The 21,366-nt window shown below is 45.9% G+C and overlaps 1 long non-coding RNA gene across 1 annotated transcript; it reads left to right on the plus strand.

Annotated features, from left to right (window-relative positions):
• Positions 1-2,659: 2,659 nt before the first annotated feature.
• On the plus strand, positions 2,660-21,165 carry LOC140218771 (uncharacterized). Its single transcript, XR_011894955.1, has 3 exons — positions 2,660-2,741; positions 5,062-5,139; positions 19,807-21,165. It is a non-coding gene; the product is annotated as an uncharacterized lncRNA (long non-coding RNA).
• The last annotated feature ends 201 nt before the right edge of the window (positions 21,166-21,366 follow it).

Genomic DNA, 21,366 nt, shown 5'->3' on the forward strand with positions numbered 1-21,366 from the left:
GAGCGGTGAACATACCAAACACGGTAGTCGTTCCTCCGTCGGCGACACGGAGGGTGCATGATGCAGCGGGTGTGAAAACTGTGTTCAGGTGTCGGCCCAATTGCGCGCTCATCATGGATACGTGCACGCCTGTGTCAGTGAGTGCTGGGACACTGACGCCATCGACTAAAACGTCCAAGTTCTGTTGGGTTGGCAAAGTGACCAGAGGGTTTCTGGTCAAGTCTTCAATGCAGCGTCACCTCTGGGAGCTGCATAGCTTAGTTTTCCGGAGACAGGCGTCGGGGCTCCATCAGGGACGATGGGCTACGAGCCTGCGGGGATAGGGACAATGGTCGACGAGCTGGTGGCGAATGGCACTGGTGACGTCGGAATGACGACGAGGGACTGTTCTAAGGAGCAGGAGCGTCATTCTTTGGCTTTTGCAGTGCCAGTGGAGGCTGATAACGATGCTCGCTCTGTTCGGGGAGAAACAACTGGCGAATGGCGGTCGCAAAGGGGAGGAGACAGCACGGTTGTTACAATAGCGAGCTACGTGGCCGATACGGCGCCAGGCAAAAAAGATTGGCCGATCATCAGAGGTTTGCCACTCGGCTAGGTTTCGATAGCGTGCAGGATATGGTGGACCAATCGATGAACCTGGAGCATGGACAGCTGTGAAGCGGAAACGGCACATACAGAATGAGCTCCAAGATTATCTATTTCTTCGCGGACAATTGCCTGCACAAATGATGCTGTAGACAAGCTGTTCGACTGACATTGGGGAGAGAAAAAAAGGCTGAAGGAGAAATGACTTCAAGTTCTCGCCGCCCTATTGGCCTCAGGTCATCTTATGATGATGGTCGCTGCACTTCTAGCCTGTCGTCATAAGTAGATGACGCGGCTCTGTTCGGCCGACGTGCGAACGGCGTTGCAATGTGGCGGCTCTTCGCCTGCTCAAAACATTAACACTGTTTTCTGGTGTCCCATACTGTTTCACAATTTTTGCAGATGAGCAGGTTGAAAGCATCGTCAGCGATCCTCTTCAGTAAATGCGCAACCTTCTCTGACTCCGCCGTATGGCTGTCGGCTTTATGGCATAGAGCCAGCGCGTTCTGTGTGTAAGAAACGTATGACTCTGTGGACGTCTAGGCACGGGTCGCTAGTACTTAGCAGTGCTCTTCCGCCCCGCGGGACGGCCGAACAAGTCACTCAGCTTCTGTTTGGACGTGTACCAGTCGTGAAGCTCTTCCTCGTGGTTTTCATACCACACCTTCGCCGTGCCTTGTGGATAGAACACCAAGTTAACCAATATAATCGCCGGATGCCATTTATTATGGGCACCTACACGCTCATACGTGGGGATCCAGTCTTCCATGTCGAGGTGGTCGGTGCCGCAGAACGTACCTGGATCCCGCGGCTGAGTCAATAGAATTGTCGAGGTTGTAGGCGTTGATGTTGGCCGCACCCTGTCGGGCCCTGCTTAGCCAGTCTTGTTGTAAAGTCCGATTAGGCAAAACTGGTTAACCTCCCTGCCTTCCTTCTCCACTTTTTCCTTCCTTCCTTCCTTCCGATGTGGCGAACACTGTGGAGCCAGGTTGTTGTTTCTTGTGGGTACCCCTCACCTCTCACGAATAACTATGTATCTAAAATATTTGCAAGAGAGACAACAATGCATAAACAAGACGGCTGTCGAGACCAATTCGACCTGGTGATGATGATGATGATGGTGATGATGATGATGATGGCATCATATGGCTCATACCCACACTGGGGGATGGCCAATAATTGCGTGCTAAAACCTACACACGTTAAATCGACTTCTGATTGGCGCCGCTCTTGGTTGCGCCTTAACAGTATATATAGCTGGCAATGCAACATACCATTTAAGCTGTTAGAGTTTCTCTGCAACCTGGCGAGAAGTTTTCTGGATAATGTGCGTCAACTAGCTACATTAAAAGATTGAAAATAGCATCTAAATGCGCAATTTTACGGTGCAATTTGTACAATGAGGGCTGGAAACGCTCCAACATATGCATATCATTTTAGGATTTCTTAATCAGAATTTCCCAAATATTTCTCCAGGTCTTCTATACTGTTGTTTGTTTGTTTCTATGTCATTCATTGTCCTCTGTAGAGAGCAAAGCTCTGCTTTGTCAACCTTATCCATAGTAAGGTATGTGAGCGGAAACACGAAGCAAACGTGATTTCATTGACTTAAAGTGCACGCAGAACAGCAAGACGTGTTGTGTTTTTATCGTTGCCAAAAATGAATGCAGGTTTGACATGTTAGACCACAAGGAAAAGTACGTGGGTGAATATGAGTAAATGTGCAGGAGGGCGTCAGGTGGACGCATTGCGCTGCATCAGCCCGTTCAGTGAGATTATGTTAGTAACAGCTAAAGAAACACGTGATAAAATAAATAAACTATGTGCAGCAGGTCACGGTATTCTTGGAAACAAGTAAATGCAGCACCCCGAACACTTATAACATTAGGTAAACAGAACACCTCCCTTCTTTAAATATCATGGTGCATGGCTATGACGGCGTTTTTAGTAGGCTTGGTGCAGTCATCTACACTTGCCATTGCACTGCCCCATTCCGCATGCTGTGCATAATATTTTAGCTTTATGAATACGAAAAATCTACTTTTTCTCTTAACCCTACCATTCCATCTGTAGAAAGAGGAGCCACGATCTTCATGCAAAACTCGGAAATGGAACCGAAGACCCAGGTCCCTACATGAATGTAACAGATTGGCCTGGTGAGTTCAAACACAATGTTGCAAAATTTTATTTACGAAAGATGCTCCATGCTTGCGCGAAAGTTCTGGTGTACCGTGCCGTCAAGTACTACCTCAGTTTAGGTTCATCACTTGTGTATTACCGGTTCTTGTCAGTATGCACGCTCTTCAGTGACTTCTATTCCTCAGCCAATACGCTCCACGTGAAAAAATATTTATACGAAGCTTGCATAATTGAAAAGAAACAGGTCCTTTGCCCTTAGTAAACGTAAAGGTAAGAGTTTGAAAACACAGATGGTTTGTCTAGCACTGCACTGCAGCACGTGTGGGTGTCGTCTGCCTTTTCAGTGTTGCGCTGTGGTCTGATAAGAAATAATGATGTTCTAACTAGACTGATTGTTGAATCTGCAAAAGTTGATAATATCGATTTTCAGCGTTTAAGGACCCCTTCCATATCTCTGCCAGAAAATTAGTTATCTTTATTAAATGCTCATTAGTCCGCGAAAGTCTTCTAAGCCACGTATGTGTCACTTCTCTGTGTATACAGGGTGTTTCAAGCAAATTACACCTTGGATTTTAAATAATTGGTTAGCTGCAGATGAATGAAATCAACGGCATTTGGTTTTCCGTCATGTCGTGCTCCTTAGAAGAATGTTTTATATTCCCTTTAAGTGGTTCATTAACTAAGATGAACTAGGCAACACTTTTGGTATTCACTTTAGGGCCAAGTGTGTTTCGTTGCCTTGTAGAGGGGGTGTTCAGAAACGACCGATCATATTTTTTGTCGCAAAGTACATGCCGCGCTACAATTTTTTGAGGCGTTTAAAAAAAGCCCGCGAGATATGAAATAAAACAACCTGATTACGCTCGTGCGCTTTCGTATTGCTGCGCTCTAAACCGTGCGCCGATCCTATCGCTTACCAGGGACGACGGCGCTACCATTCCGTGTTCTACCGCCAATGTTGCTGCCGCAATGTGAAACGGATGCCACGGTTCTTTTGCACGAAGCGCGGTTGAGAGCGCTGCAATACGATAGCGCATGAGCGCATTCACGTGGTTTTATTTCATATTTCGTGGGCTTTCTTTAAATTCCAAAAAGAAATCGCCGCGCAGCATGTACGTTGCCGCAAAAAATTGGATCGAAACGGGAGCATTTCAAAGAGAGTTATCTTTTCAAAATGTTCATTAATCCGCGCATGCCTCGGAACCACTTGAGTCACGTGTATGTATATACACCCAACTGTTTCAAAGAATTAAATTGTTGAAATTAGCGCATGTGCTGTGCTCTCCATCTGTCCGTGGTACTTGCGCTTCGCTTGCCACACGCTGTACTTAAGCTTCGTTTTACATAGATTCCGACATGTGCGTTGGATATGCATCTTTTTTAATCTTTATTGCGAAAGTTTTTCTAGGATTGGGAATCTGAGTATATCCTATGATATCAGAGCATGCTTTCTCTTCGTCTAGATTACCAGATACCTTGAGTAAAAGCAGCTTGAATACAAACATTCAAGACTTGGATGAAAAGAAATAACACAATTCAATTTCGCACAAATTGTGAAGCGCTGAGATTACAGCTGATGTAATAATATACACAGGCTCGTTTGCTGGGTTTCATTTCGCATCGGTTTGAAAAATCATTACACAGTTTTAGAATACGTTTGTTATCTGACGTACGTTAAATGTAAGCGCCTGTGCGGGACGTTACGGCGCACATATTAGGCGCACTAAGCCGCGCCCAGTTTCGTCAAGTTTCATTCTCTAAGACTTGGAGCAAATATTCGCAGATGTGCGTGAAGCAGTTTCTTGCCGTAAAGAAGAAGAAAACGTCATGATGATAATGATAATGAGGCGGTGGTTTTGTGCCTTGGAGGTTGCGTTACTCGGTGGTCAAGAGAAGAAACAACCTATTTGGTCTTTGTGTCTACTGTCTTACTTTTGAAATTTTATTGATAACTTTAAGTTCTTTCATCTCGGTGCCGGAATAGGTAAGCTGGAAAGCGTTGCGTCCGCAAAACATTGCGAGGAGCCCGGCCACTCTCTTCAGGTGCAATATTTTTCGCTTTGGTAGCGGGGAGGTAGTGGCTGAGATAGAAAGCCTTTGACTGTTGCTCTCTCGTACCTAAGATCTGATTCACTGGGAGCACTATGCATTTTTCTTAGTTTCTTTTTAAACTGGCAAAATCCTTTGCCAATTCTGCGTGGAACATTGAAATGGCCTGGGTAGTGATCCTACAACAGCCACTGCTGTAGCATACGCCGCATAGTAATCCGCCTACCATATGCACTGCCCACCCTTCTTGCTTTTGGGCTTATGTTGTTTCGCTTCTATATTTTTCAGTGATCGGTAATGTCACAAAGAAACTATGGCGATACAGCTATCCTGGACAGTGTGGGATCATGTTATATCACTGGCTTGGTAAGTGGGAAGCAAAATGAAGCATACTAAAATTCAACGAAATTCCGGTATATTATCGTCAGTTATGGAGCAAAAATCTTTGGAAATTCGTATTTAGAAAGCTTAACGATGCACATATGTCTACTGCTGTAACGGTGCACATCAAAAAGTTCATATCAAAAACATCAGCAGCATGATCGAACTCTTTATTTGAAGAGCTTCGATTTAGTGATTAGGTCAACACTCAACTGACACCAATAACGGTGTACACCTAGCCTGTCACCGAAGTTAATGAAAGGACAGAAAATTTGGCGAGTCGGTACTGATTCATGGGAAGTAAGCAACGGCTCACTGAAAGAGAAGAGAAAGGAGGAAAGAAGAAGAAGTGCATCTGTTCGGTCGCTGTTTTTATGTGGTGCTCTGAGTTTTCTGTTTTTTTTTTTTTGGACATTTACGGTTACCATTGACGACGATTGATTAACAAGCCGTCGGGTGAAGATTCAACGAGCCAGGCGCCTTACAGGCACGCCATTTCTTTTTTGAGGACCTGGCTATTACCCTGCCGCTACGGTGGTCGGAGGCCGAGAACATCGTCACGAGGCCTTTGCTCGTCCAAACGTTACAAGCCATATGAATGATGCTACGGGCCGTAATGAAAAGCCTGGGGCCTTGCAAGCGTCACAAAGCTTCATAGAGCCGGTACGTTTGCTTTCTCCATAACTCGGAATCAACTTCAGAGAATTCAAGAATAATGGCTGACGGTGAAGCCGAAAGCAAGAAACCTCGCCTAGAAGACAGCAAGTACGATGATACAACATCAAATTATGAGCTAAGTGATGAAGAAGAGATGGGTGAAGATGCACCATTTACTTTGGTCACGTATAAGAAAAAGCGAGCCGAAGGCATTCCGGTTGTCTTTCGCCCAACAAGTGAAGGTACTACTTTTTGGCAAGTAAACCCAAACCGAGTGTCTGCCGAAATAGTTTCCGCTGCCAAAGAAAAAGTACAGTCTTTCAGGACGACCAGAGACGGAAGTTTCAGTGTCAGCGTTGCTTCCTTAGCATCGGCGAAACGCCTTTTGGTGCTCACATGTGTAGGCGGCCTAGATGTCAGGCCCTTCATCCCAGAGTCATACACGCGAAACGTTGTAAAAGTAAAACATGTGCCTCTGCAGTATACAGATGAACAACTCCTAGACTTCTTGAAAGACGCAAGAGTTGCATCGGCACGCAGAGAGATAAGGTATTCCCTCCAAGAAGATGGAGCAGTAAAGTCACATCCACTTCACACGGTAATTCTGACTTTCAGAGACGATCGCCCTATTCCAGAAAGAGTTTACTTGGGTTTCACCAGTCACTCTGTCGAGGAATACCTAGCACCAGCACGTCGCTGCTATAATTGCCAGAGATTTGGGCACATGGCGAGAACATGCCGCAGCACACGTCGATGCAAAATCTGCTCAGAAGATCATGACCACAAGGAGTGCTAGTCACTTCTTCAACCTAAGTGTGCAAACTGTGCGGGGAATCATGTAGCCTCCTTCTCAGGCTGCCCTCAGAAAAAGGCAGCGGCACAAATGCGTCGACATGAACTAATCCATGGAAGACAGCCGCGATGCAATGAACCCGCACCAAACCTTGAGATTGTTCATCCAGTGCCAGATCACCCACCTCAGCGAGCACCGGAACCACCACAGCCAAGAGCACCAACAAGCTATCCCTTCTCTATAAAACAACCAACAATGCAATCAAGAGACCAATCAAGAGGATCACAGTCAAGCGTCCAGTCTTATGCATTAGTTCTACGGAAACCCAGTCGACAACAGGCAGAAAGTAATACAGAAGAAAGCTCCAGTATTCGCACACATTTCTCTCAGCGACCTTACGCATCTACTCCAGAAGTAACACCAGCCAATAGCGAACATACCACAGCATCGGTGACACAACTGATTTTGCCAATGCTTTTCGCAGCTCTCAAGGCAATCCTATCTGCTCTGCCGGAAGCAAACAACCTGCCAGAAGTGAAAGCCTTGTTGCCTCTAGAAGCACTATTGTGTCAACAATCCGGGCCGAAACTACGGCAGGCAGTACATGAATAACCGCTACAAAAATGTATCCATATCTCAGTGGAATGCCAACAGCCATCGAAGGAACTGTGCTGACTTTCGTAAACTGCTTGTGCAATACAACTTCCCAATACTTTGCATTCAAGAGGCGGGAATCAATGACGGCTTTCACCTCTCGAATTATGTGATCTACAAGACTCCTCGTCAAGGTGCTGTTAGCAGAGTGCTCCTGGGTGTCAGAAAGGACCTACCATCTTATCAAATATAGTCCAGTGATTCAGACTTCCCGGAATTCATCGCATGTAAAGTATCCTTTGGCAAGCTCTGTATAACAGTGATTAATCTATATCTACAACATTCAAACCGAATTTCAGTAGAAGCGCTAGTGGATATCTTCAAAATAGCTCATTCTAATGTATTTATATGTGGCGACTTCAATACACACAACACCATCTGGGATAGTGATCATTGTGATGCACGGGGTAACGTTATTGAGTGCGCCATAGATAAATGCAACTTGACTGTTTTAAACGATGGGTCGCCAACATTCCTTCGTGGATATAATTACTCAAGCTGCATAGATGTTACCCTGTGTTCACATGATCTAGTGAATGGTGTGGGATGGACAACAGATATGGAAACGCGTGGAAGTGATCATTTTCCCATCCTTGTCAATCACCCTAGCATGCACTATGAGATCAGGCGTTACAGCAGAATAACCAACTGGCAAGCGTTTCGGTACCGCCTAACGGATCAAATTATTCAACATGCAACAGTGGAAATCTTTACAGAATTTTTGCAGGATAATATGAACATATGCACAATGAAGGTCCTAATTCCAAAATATTATGCTGCAGTTGACGGAGAGTATGAAAACCTAAGAGCCATCCGACGCCGATCCGAAAGAGCTTACCGACGGAGCGGAAGTTTTGAAGCATGCAGAAACGCTCAGAAAATAGACAATGTAATGCGCAGACGAATGGAAAATTTAGGCAAACGGCGCTGGCGCGAGTTCTGCGGCACGCTGTCTCCTCACACGTCTGTCCCACGAATTTTTCTAGTAATTCGTTCATTAAGCGAACCTGTAACACAGAGCTTCCCATTTCGTGCTCTCGCTGTAGCTCGGGACCCGCGTGAAATAATAGTTGCAGATGAATTTTGTGAGCTTATTTCCAGACCTGCTTTTTCATCGCAATGTGCAGAATTGGATATTTCAGTAGTGTTGGCTAAGCGAAAAATTACTGCTTGCTACTGGGCCCAACATCCTCAATTAGATCATACTTTCACATTAAGCGAGCTGCAATGTGCAACTGCATCTTGTCGCCAAAAGTCCGCTGCTGGGCCGGACGGCATCACGTACAATAGGCTAAGAAACCTCGGACCGACAGGTACAAATGCTCTCTTAGACATCTATAATAACTTGTGGATAGAGGAAACTGTACCTGACTCTTGGAATGTCGCTCGAATCATACCAATTTTAAAACCTGGTAAGACGCCCTTGTGCCTTGAATCCTCCCGCCCAGTTAGTTTGACAATTTGTTTATGCAAAGTAATGGCGAAAATGATTGACGCGCGACTTCAATGGTGGTGTAATGAAACGAATGTGTTGTCCAACCACTTAGGTTTTAGAAAACACATATGCACAATGGATGCAATATTAGATATAGTGACCTGTGTGGAGCACGAGCGTGCACGTGGAAACATGACTATAGCAGTATTCCTAGACATCAAGAGGGCATTTGACACTGTTAGTCACGTTCATATTCTGCTAAGCATGTTGGAACTCGGTCTGTCTGGCAGGTCCTTGCAATGGATTTCTGAATTTCTATCAGGTCGCAAAATATTTGTTCAGACGAGTGAAGGAAAGAGTGCTGAACATGTTGTCAAACAGGGAGTGCCACAGGGAAGCGTACTCAGCCCCTTCATCTTTAACTGCATCATGGCTGATTTAACAAGAAGGCTGCCATCACAGTTAAAGTTTTCACTGTATGCAGATGATGTGTGTATTTGGACATCTGGGTCTAATGCTCAACTACTTCAGATGACATTGCAAGACGGCATAAATATCATCAACCAATTTTTGAGAGAGAGAGAGAGAGAGAGAGAGAGAGGAATGGTACTATCACACGCCAAGACAGCTGTATTGCCCTTCACCCGGAGGCAGTTAAAAAATTTCACTCTTAATCTGGAAGGACACCCTCTAATGATTGTCACACAGCATCGATTTCTTGGCATAATACTTGATAGGCAGCTATCCTGGGCGTTCCACATAAAAAAACTCGAAAGCGAGGTCAATGCCATAGTTACTGTACTTCGCAGACTTGCAGGCACATCATGGGGCGGATCAGTATCGTCCATGCTGACTGTCTACAATGCATTAATACGACAAAAAATTGCGTATTCCGCGCCCATCTTACACGGACTTTCCCACACGTCAGAAGAGCGGCTTCAAAGACTTTTAGATAGAGGACTACGCCTATGTCTAGAAGTTCCACGAGCGAGTTCTAGTTCTCTTGTAATTGCTGAGGCTCGCCAATCACCATTTCCAGTTATGCGAACTACAGAAACATGCCGGCATTATTTCCGTCTTCAAACACAGCATAAGAACAACCCATTGGCTCTAGACATAATGAAACGAGAGGGAAGTTATGTTCATATAGAAATTCAAGAAAATCTTCACATATTGCCAAGAAATGAATTTTGGAACTATGACATCGAATATCCTCCATGGCTGCTTACATTTCCAAAAATCGAATTGTCAGTAGATGGGATATTCAGAAAAAGAGACATGTTCATTCAAGCTGCTCAACAACTAGCACTTTACCAGATATATATGCGGTATTCAAGATACACACACGTCTATACAGACGGCTCCAGTACAGCAACCTCTTCAACTTCATCATTCATTATACCGCACCTCAACAAACAAGATTCATTTAAGTTATCTCGTGCGATTTCGTCCACAACGGCTGAACTGTTCGCAATCCTATGTGCGATAAAATTTATATTGTCAGTAAGAGATGCGCAAAAATTGGTAATTTTCAGCGATTCACAGGCGGCTCTAACATCACTCTGCAGCACAAAGGGGAAAACATTCAGCGACAGTATAATGTATGAAACACTTAAAAACATCACAAAGGCAAGCTAAGCGAAACATACAATAGCATTCCAGTGGATACTATGGCATTGCTACATTCCTGGCAACACAGCAGCCAATGAAGCAGCACGACAAGCGCACCTCAAAGATGATACGGTTCCGCTCCCAATATCAACGAATGAATTACGGTGCATTATAAAGACAACGTCTTTCAAAATGTCTAGAAACACTTGGTTTGACCAGAATTCTAAGAGCTCGGACTTATACCATATTGATCCATTTATTGAATTCAAATTTTCATTGTCATTAGATAGAACTATGGAAACCCTTATTCATCGATTAAGGCTAGGCACTGCCTACACAAAGCATTTCTTACACAGAATTGACCGAGCGGAAACCCCCGAATGTGATTGTGGATTTGTAGACGAGGATATATATCACCTCCTTCTAGATTACCCACATCATGGCACACCAAGATGCCGACTTAAATCAGAGCTAATTAAATTAGGCCGCAGACCTTTCAGTTTAAAGAAACTTTTGGGCCCTTGGCCAACAACGGCCCTGCAGAAGAGCGCTTTAAAAGCACTAAGGAATTTTCTTGAAAACAGCGGCATTCTTGGACGTTATTAGCGCTTTCATTGTTCCCTTCATTTCAATGTCACTGTATATATGCATCTGTTTGTGAATTATGTTTTGTTGACTGTTCTGTTGTGACTGTATGTGATAATGCATTTAGACGATGTATGTACCACCCGCTGACTAGACAATGTGTTATTAGGCGACAGTATCGTTTGTACTTTTGAGACTTTTATGTACATAAGTGTGGAGACATTTACTTTGTATATTGTATACGCCATGTGTTCCTTACGGGATAGTATTCCTGTGGAAACGTTGCGTGATAAGTACTGGTGCTTGTGTGAGAAGAGTATTTGATATGTAATATTGAACCCTGTATGATGTATGACGGAGCCACTCAAGAGATAAGGAGTAGCCGGCGCCTAAATTGTGCGCCAATTATCCTTATATCATATCAATAAAAAAAAAAAGACGTCGACACAACACAAGCGCAGTTGTGTTTGCGTTTTACTTCGTCTTTGTTTTCAGTACGCTGTTGTAACTAGCCATGATGTTAATGACGTGGCTAGACTATGTCCAACTCATTGAGCCAGTGTTATCGCATGCGCCCCTCGCATGCGCCGTCACTTTGATTCCACAATGGCCTATGGTGTTTCCGGTGCCCGTACGCTTTAATTATTTCGAGGAAACTGTTGTTATCGCCGCGGAAACTACTTTCATGAAGTTGCTGATGCGAGAACTAGTCTGGTGCGACAACAAAAGGGCAACAGCACCTAATATTTCGAAATTGCGCGTCGCCAAACCAGCGCTATTACGCACTGCCTAGCGAGCGTTGGAAACAGTTTATGGTAGTATTACATGCTCTCATTTCGCGTTAGCAAATTTGATGCAAGTCTTAAGGAACATGTTCGCAGCAGCTGACCTTACTGGGCAACGGCGTGCTAGAACCTGCAGAGCGCACGCACTCCTCAAAAGGACAACCTATGCGGAGAAAACTTGGTCAGATGCACTGGATGGTATCAAACGTTGACTGGGCGTGCGTTTGATTACGGTATATCATTTCCTTGGCGTCTCCAGCGGATGGCCTCAGTATATTGCTGTAGGACAGTCAAATTGCCGTAGCGCCTCTTGGCCAGCGCTGGCTTCCTGTTGAGCCAAAACAGCAATAACTCGACGGACGCGTTCACTGTGGAAAAACGTTTCCGGAGATTTCTGTATCTCTTTTACTGACTACAATATCCAAAGAGTGCATGACAAAGATGCGTCCTTGCCGACTTTCAACACTTTTGCGACATTATTCGCCGAGCCAAATGATCAACAGTCTTCTTTGGCTATTATTATTCAATATACAGTGAATATTTATCTCATCCTTACCCTTACTTTATGGGCAGTATCTTCAGCATCTGTATTGCACAATGTTTTAGCCTCCGACATAGTGCAAACCTGCACTGGATATAGATGGTTTCCATTGACGTAATCGGTTCTGCAACCTTCTGCTACCAGCATGCCGAGAAGCTGCGTAAGCAAGAAAAGCGGCAGCCTGGCAACTAGACAGGCGTGTCTTCCACCGAGGGACAAATTGATAACGGAGATAATTCGTTGAAAAATGGTCGCCGTTACAAATTAAAATAATTTACACTTGGTCATTCGTTGCAGTGACGTCATTGTGGCTGCCATGATCGGGCATTAGCACGGCGACAATAAGCACCCGTTACGTCATGTGTGAGCTATCTATAGTACAAACCGATGCCGACCCGGCTGGCAGGTGGTCTACGTAATAGCTGACGTGACGTAATACGTCGCCGCGCGCCGCCACGCGTCGTCTTCATTCCGTCGTGATCATTCCTTCGTTTTCATGCTTGCGCTATCATACCAGCGTCTTCACTCCATCGATCGCTATTGTTTCGTCGTCATTTTGTCCTCTTGATACCGTGGTCATCTTGCAGTCGTCATTACATCAAAACCTTTGAAGATTCTCCGGCGCTGGCCGAAACCGAACCCTCATCTCACGGATTCGTCAAGCACAGCAAGCAAGGTTCCTCAGGCATGTTCTTTGATATGACGCATTGATTGGCTTGATGGACAGAGCGCTTGCGCGATCCTGGTCTTCGGTGTATTCCGAAAACAACACGCCCAACTATTCATCCTAACATCGGTGTATTCATCAAAATAAAATTTGGTTGCGAGTTAGCACTTGTCCTGCGCGTCGATGTCTTCCTCTTGCCCTGCACTTCCAGTATTCATTCACAAGCACAACAACCCGACACTAGCGTTGCGCAAGGAATGCGCACTGGCAGCCATTCAGCCATTGCCATTGCTCGGTGGCATCGGCACGCCACGCACTTCCGAGGCCACACGCGTATTAGGTGGAGGCGCTGCTAGGTGTCCCGGCATGTCCTGAGGAAAGCACGAGAGAGGAGCCCGGCTGCATTACACGCCTTATACATTACGCGGTGTCTGTGGTTGCAATACCATATGACGTTATATCACTTTACAGCTAATCGCATTAAAGTACTCCTAAAACAGTATTAATTTAAGTTAGATATGCAGCTTATTTGTCTAGAAGTCTATCATCGTTTTCCGCGTGGCAATATACAACATTGTTGCTACCAAAATTCCCAGTGCCGCTCCTCAATTTGAATCACCCGTGCCAAAACAGAAGACATGATGTAAAACCCACATCATCTCCTTTGCCGTTTCCTGTGCATCAGCGACAGCACTCTCAACTTGCATCGGTGGCGTTCCTCGAACCGCCTGCCTCGGCGAACGCCTCCTAAACAGCAGGCCTGGGCACTCTTCTTCATTGCGCTATGCTACTTGGACCAACATGTCCAGTGCCAAGCCCGGCATGATGAAAGCGGTGACGTCAAAATGACCGCGGCTTACTCGGCATGATCCCTGTTAGATGCTATGGAAGTCGGGCATGGCAGCACGACATCATGGGTCGATGTGCAGAGGCATTGTGCTTGTGGAGCACATGAGAAAATGAAAACGATACGTTATTCCAGCACCGGAGCTCAAACTCAATTGATATTTTGCAGCGAAGCAGTTTATGGCTAGGTTCTGGCGGATGTAGTCGTCGTGGACATAGGCCATCTATTCTACAACTATTCTATACGTAGGCTGGTCCCGAAGATAGCGGCAATGCCGGGCCGACCCCTGGCGAAGGTGAAGCAGGTGTTAAGCAATCCCCGTACGTGGGCTGATACCGAAGTAGTGCAATGCCAGGGCGATCCGCGGCAGAGGTGAAGCAGGCGTTAAGCACTGCCCATACCTTGGCCGACCCCGAGGATTGTGCAATGCAGGGCCGACTCGTGATGGAGGTGAAACAGGCCTTAAGCACTCCCCATACGTGGACAGGTCCCGAAGATAGTGCAATTCCGGGCCGACCCGCGGTGGAGTTGAAGCAGACGTTAAGCACTACTTGTACGATGGCCGAAGCCGAAGAATGTGTAATGTCGGACCTACCAGCGGTGGAGGCTCAGTTCGCCAGTAAGGGGCCCACACTTACAGCTTCGCTGGTCATCCTTCTTCACAGAGTGGCAGGGCGCCGAATTTTTATTTTTTCCGTTCCCAGCCAACGAAGCTCCCGCGCTGCTCGTAGCATAGCTTGGCCTCGTCTTCTTTCTTAGGGCGATCATGTTTATGTCGCTAGCGCTACATAGCTCCTCGTCTACACAGCAGCATGATCTGGAAACGATATCAGCAGGTCCACGAAACTCAGCGGAGTGATGTAGCGTGAGCACCGACCAGAAAGGAGACGGCTGGGGCTGAATTAAGGGATGTGACTGGCTTCAGCCGGTCAAGTGCGATGGAGTCAGATTTTCCATGAACGTCCAAGATGTATGTGGACTTGCGTCTCTCTAGTCACCCGATTTTTTAAGCACCACGTGAAGTGTAGCTGCCCGGTTACTGGTGGACGGCTGAATAATGCCAAATTGGATCCAACCTGTTCTCGAACTCGGCACGTGCAACTTTGAGCTTGTATGGAGCAAGTCGACGTGACTGGAAGAGTGCAGAAGGCGCGGTAGTGATAATGTGGTGTCGCACGTCGTGGCAGACAGGTTTTTTTCCAGTTGGACGATGTAGTGTGGTCGGAAAATTCTCGTAACAAAACACGGAAGGGTCCACAGGAAACCGTAGCGCAAGAGAACGCTAAATCTATGGTTTTCAGCGCAGCAATGCTTTGCACAGAGAGATAGGTTGTCGCGTCCAGGAGAGGTTGTGGTTTGACGTCTACAATGAGGCCATGGTCGGTGAGGAAATGAGCGCTGATAATGGCAGAACTGATGTCGGCAACCATGCACAACCATCGGAAAGCTCTTCGCAGGCCCAGGTTAAGTGTGAGCGAGCGTGGTCGAAATACCGGAATTCGTGTTCCATTCACGGCTTGCAAGTATAAAAGGGAGCGTAGCAGATAGAATCGTGACCTGTGCACCCGTGTAGGTCAAAAAGCGTTGCCTTATCGATGACGTAGAAGAGGCGACATGGGCTGTGGCCGTAACCACTCGTCGCCGTTAGCAGTCAGCCGGATGGTTTCCCAACATAGTGCAAAGAAGAATGCGGCGAAGTATCTACACACCAAAATGGCGGTGATACCAGCAGATGGTTGACTGGTCTGCTGTACTGTAGCACTGACACTCGCTGGACGGACCGCGCTGACGAAATGAAGATCGGCGATGACACCGGGAACGAACAGAAACGCTCCTACAAGTGATCGCAACCAGAAGCTCGTATATATACAGTCTGTCGCACAGCTCAGCGAAGGCGAATGTTGTCGACGCTGTCTCTGGCGGGTTTAGAAGTGAAGAACGCGCAGTGTGCGACGCTGATGCCAGCATCACAGCTGCAACCAGCGGAAGTTGATTGGAAATTTCAATCCCCTTGCCGGCCAATGCAACGAGCTCTGACAGATCTTGGGCTGAAGCAGTGGCCAGCAACGTCTGGACTTGCGCGGGCAAGCGCTGAAGAAATTGTTCATGTACGAGGGCGTTGTCCATGGTGGAAGCGCGTGGGCCGAGAAGGTTAAGCATTCAGCGCAGTAACTGGTTTGGGTGTTGATTGATCAGCTGCTCGAATGAGAGTAGCTGTTGTTTTCGTGAGCACTCAGGCGTAGCTGCCTGATCCAGTATGGTGGCCTTGCTTGCATCATGAGGCGACGCTGGGAGGGTGTGCATGAATGAAAGGAGAAGGTCAGAAATCTCGTCCATGACGGCCGCTGGAAGCACGTCGACCACAAGGAAGTACTTGCGGGTCTGTGACGCTATCCGCAAGAGTTCAAAATGGGCCTTTGTTTGGATGACCCAGTTCGAGGGGTTCCGCTGCCAAAATTCTGGCAGGCGGATGACGTTCGAAACAACCACAGATGTTGAAGCGAGCTCAGCGGCTTCCGGGTTGATCGAGGTGTGCTGGCGTTCGTTGTCGGTGATCAACATGGCTCTACTTTGTTTTTGTGTGGTGCGTTATTATTAGGCAATAATTTTAACAGGCAAAATAGCTGAAAAGCTTGTAATTTGTTGACAGTAGATTTGCAAGCAGCAGCCTGGCTTCCTGTAGAATTTTCCCAATCTGTGCATTTCGAGCGGACCACTTCGTATTGAGGTATTTCATCAGTGTAGCTCCTCTGGGGCCCGTAGACAACCGTCTGGTGTCCGCGCCGTTCACGAAAGATGCCTTGTTCACTACTAAAAGGAAACGTAGCACCTAGGTTTTCTAGCAACAATATGTAGAAACTTTAACCAGGCTCGAGAAAACTAGATCGAGAACCAGATACTTCTTGCCTCCACTATGTTTTCTTTTCCGTAATTTTTTTCTAATTCTGCCTTGGGCAATGGCCTAAATTCGGCATCATTCGTAAAACACACTCATAATGCTCTGGAGCGATCGGGCACTTATTTTAAAGGTAAAAAAATAACTCCATCAATTTCAACTTTACCAAGTTCTAAATCAGTTGGAAAGAAAACCTTTCAGCTTGGGCAAGATGTTGGGACAATGGCCTCGCATATCGCAGCTACAAAAAGCCCCAAAAGCGTTGCTGCGATTTCTGAAAGCTACATGATTAAGTGACCGTCTATGATCCGCACTGAGGACCGTCTGTGATACAGAGCAGAAAACTGCTGCTACGTCGCTGATATGCACAGCGGGGTTTCTCTTCTCTTAACCTTTTGCTCACCTTTTGCATTTTCCCCCAGCGCAATCTAGTCGACCGGGCTCAGTCTTGGTTAAGCTCCCTGTCTTGCATTTTTTCTTTCTGCTCTCTTTTTCTCTCTCTACACATCACCCATAACCTGGCGCTTACTTTCCCCAAACATAAAGAAGCTGCCATGTTTACTTTACCAAGGACACTGGGGGGAAACGTACGACGAACCTCGTGTGGCGCATGAAAACAGAAAAACTAGAGTTAAGTAATTGCTTGCGAAGGTCTTATTAAAACAGAAAAATGAAACTATTGCTACAAACTCCACATACAATGTCCCTCATTGAAACCAAATATAAATTTGGTGTAGCATTGAGTTCTCTCGGCACAATGCGAAACAACCTAAAATGGACACATAGCCTAAATGGCCATATAAATGGCTCTTGAGCACTTTATAAAAAATTTTCATAAAGGCTCTATTTTACCTGCATGCATTTTACCCACACATACATCTTCGCACCAATATTTGCCGTGGCGTTTTCTCATATTTGCGAAATTTGGTTGTCGTGGCACTTGTACGTATGCCTCGAGAGAACGCTATAGATTATGCTGCATGTAATAGTAACACCCAACTCCGGAGCACTTGGGTACGTTGTTAGTGCAAAAACGACAATTAACTCACCGGCACTTCTAACATTTATTACACATTACCCGTATAATGCCCCTCATTTCCGCCAATAAAAAACAAGGTGCTTTGTCAATCTCACCGAGGACACCAAAGAAACCAAGTAGGAACCTCGTATGACGCCTTTCCACCGGGATAAAACTAGCGTTAAGTAATCATAAGAATATATTTCAATTAGGCTATGAACGCGAAAATTTCTGCGCCCATTACACTTAACATGCGGATGTATTCCTAGGCGAGGCGAACATACTTTGTCGCGAATAATGTATTTCGGTAGAATACTTACACAAGTTTGCTATTTTGACCATTTTATTAGGACCTTACGGGCACGTATTCACATGACAAATAGGGATGCAGTAAGACTTCAATGCGCCGCAATATTTTAAGGAATCTTCAAAATCGTACGTAATCCCAGTTATTCATTATCGAATCTCAACGCTCAATTCATGCAATATAGAGTTCTGGAGGCCCTAAAGCGTTGGGCTCGCAAGACATTAGGGCTCCAGGCTGCGTTGTATTGTTTGCTCTTAGACTGGGAGGAGCATCAGAGCTTTAGGATTGGGACAAGAGCAGCGTTGGGCTCCACGCTTGGGACGCCGCAGTGGTGAGCATATTGAGCCATGATATTGGGGGAAGGGGTCAAAGACCTCCGACCTGAGCTCAGCTAATATCTTAAATTGCGCGGAACCTCTGGCCCCTAAATATACCGACATTCACCCTTAAAGCAGCAAGCTTGCTCTGCAACCACTTGTTGTGTGACGATGCAAGTTGAAGTGGTATCGAAGACTTATTCTGCCGTGCCCAGAACTGAGGTACTGACAGCGTGGGTGGCGGCATTATACGCCTCGCAAAGGATGGCTTAACGTCGGATACATCGAAAAGGGCGTTTTCCGGAGAATGCTACGCTTTGAAAAGCAACACTGACGAGTTGCCGTCTGCTCTCTCAATTCCTCAAACGAGAGAGCATTCAGGTTGTAGACGTCCTGGAAAAGAATCTCTCCTGATGGGCCTGCGTAGGCTTGCATACCCTAATTGATGGTGCGATTTGGAGGAACCTTGCGGACGCCATATTTCCGTAATGTAGAACATTGTAGCCTCTGTTTTCGGCCACACTGAGACCACATTCGGTAGCCTGCTGTTTTTAATGAGTCATCCGTGACTGAGTCTTACGAATTTCGCTAAGTATTCGCAGATACGTACACGATATTGCATTCACGTTGGAAGCACGTTGTCGCGTCTCAGTTAGCGACTTTTGCCGTGGCAGATGTGTAAACAATAAAGGTAACTTTGAGTAAGGGGTTATCTAGTCCATATGTTTCTCATGAAACTCAATAAATTACCAGCTGTTATTGCTGCTGCAAGAATGGCATCCTAGATTTTCGATTTCAGGGCGTACATGAACGCTTTGCGCCACTGGCGAACTGCCGGAGTTTCGTCGATGACACTGCGCGACCCATCTGCCGACAAACGTACGAGGAGGAGCCATACATCGCTGGGAACAAACGACAGCAGTTGTGAAATATCTCCATGACAAAATTTGCGGCGAAGTTCACAATGGAACGTCGCGGCGGATACAGATATGGCACGTTTGGCTAGAGAAGCACCTGCCACGAGGTACCGCTCCCGTTTATGTCGCGATAAGCTATCATGAAAAGTTCGTCCCGCATTTCGTTACTAGGCGTTTCCGTCCGACGTAATAGCGCTTCTAGAGTGTTGGGTTTCGATATTGTCTAAATTGAGTGTTGATATTGGACGACGAATGTTTTAAAATAGGTCAATTTTCTATATTTCCAAATTTTCCATATGAGCAACTGCCCCAATGTTCAAATACAAATTACATTTTCCGGACGCCTTCATTAAGCCTTCTGCTACGAACGTTCTTGCCACAGAAAGTTTACGCCTCTCCTTACAACTAATTTGCAAAATATGTTATGTTCGCTGCGCTCACGGGCCCATTCTCTTGAAAAATCTTCAGGTATAAGCTCTTTATTTGAATTACAGCTGATAATACAGGCAGAACACGAGACCCCAAGTGTGGCAGGGATCTTGAAGTTCATAAGTTGATTGAAGATTACGGTTGTCACTTGCAGCAAATTCAATGATAATCGTTATTTCTTTGCTCTATACAGGTAAAACGCAGTGCGAGATCCATGTGCGAGAAGAAGGAATTCGAAGAAAATATATAGAACGCATGCACTTTATCTGCGAATGGCTGTTTTGGGAGCTCTGTGGAAAAGACGCCATTATTTACCAAATTTACGCTTCAAATTGTTCCTCTTCATGATTTTGTAATTCACTGGGCGCCTTTTTTCCTATATCAACCTTCAGAACGACATACAAAAATGAAGTTTTTCGTAGAGATTGGATATATTAACACTTGAAGGTTATGGCTTGCCATGATTCGCGATCCGTCACCGCGAAATGTGAAATGCGCATGCGCGACTCCTCTTCTTACAGCAGCTGCTACAATACCAGGGCATCCTGTCAACTGCGCTTGCGCTAAATCTGCCTGGTTTTACCTCTGCTTCTGTGCGGCCGCGCTAATCGAGGTCCTCACATATGTCGCCGGCGGCGATGTTGTAAAACACCGCAATAATTTGTGAAAACAAGAAATAGGTTCACAGGAAGGTGTAGGCATGAAGTAACTAACAGTGATTGAAAAGGGAATATCGCTGGACGTACTGAAATTCCTTGTTCTGCACCGGTAACTGGTACCGGTTAGTGTCTCACATTAAATAATATTTAAAAAAATACAGCGGCGTCAAAATTGCCCTTATTTTGAGAAGCAGCGTGTGATTTAGCTACTGCATGGATCGGAAGCCGTCGTTACGAGGAGTTTTGCACACGCACTCGGACAGCGGAAAGCGCTGAGTAATTGTGCGAGCCAACACGCATGCTGGTTGCTACGCGCTATGAACTTGAGACATCAATGTACTCGAAACACGTCTTTCGATCGCTGCAGCGATTTAGTACTGGCCACTGTTTGTAAGAGCAGGCCCACTCATTTCTAAATTGCTTCATTCGACTTGAGAAAGTTCATGCCCAGACAGAAATTGTAGCCCAATTTCACGACACCGTAAGTTGTGACAGCAGGGAACACCTCGACTGGAGTAACCGAAGCAACCAAGAGCCGGCATCTTGGCTCCGTGGCAGGTAAATGCAGTGTTAGGAATTCGTCCGTGCCGGCGTTATTATTCAACTGATTGCAGGGCGGCTTGCAGGTGCAATCAATTTGAGAAATGCTGTGAGCGGTTCTCGGCCTTCGGCTTCTCAGCGCAAGGACAACGAAGGGGCGATAAAGTGGTATAAAGATCACGCATGCGCAGTAGGCGTAGTGAGGTGGACAGGTAGCAGTTGTCGAAGGAGGAGTGCTTGCGCATGAGCAGTTGCCTTTTTGTGGTAGCGGATCTCACATCTAGATATGCTTTAGCTCTTTGTTAAACAGGACATATGCGACAAAAGAAATAAGACTAGCAAATAAAGTGATGTGAAACGAAAATAAACTTCTGGCTATCACACATCATTTATTTGATGCGCTTCTGTCTACGTGGTACGTTTTTTCTCCAGCCCATTTCAGTGCAATAATTTACAATCTGGCCAAGGAGTCGACGATCCTATATATCGTACCTTACTATGAAAAAGACAGTAGACCTGTGCTACCTTGGAAAGCCTTAGCTATGTTTCCAGCG

The sequence above is a fragment of the Dermacentor andersoni genome, chromosome 6 (genome assembly GCF_023375885.2).
Source record: "Dermacentor andersoni chromosome 6, qqDerAnde1_hic_scaffold, whole genome shotgun sequence".
In the NCBI taxonomy this organism is placed as follows: domain Eukaryota; kingdom Metazoa; phylum Arthropoda; class Arachnida; order Ixodida; family Ixodidae; genus Dermacentor; species Dermacentor andersoni.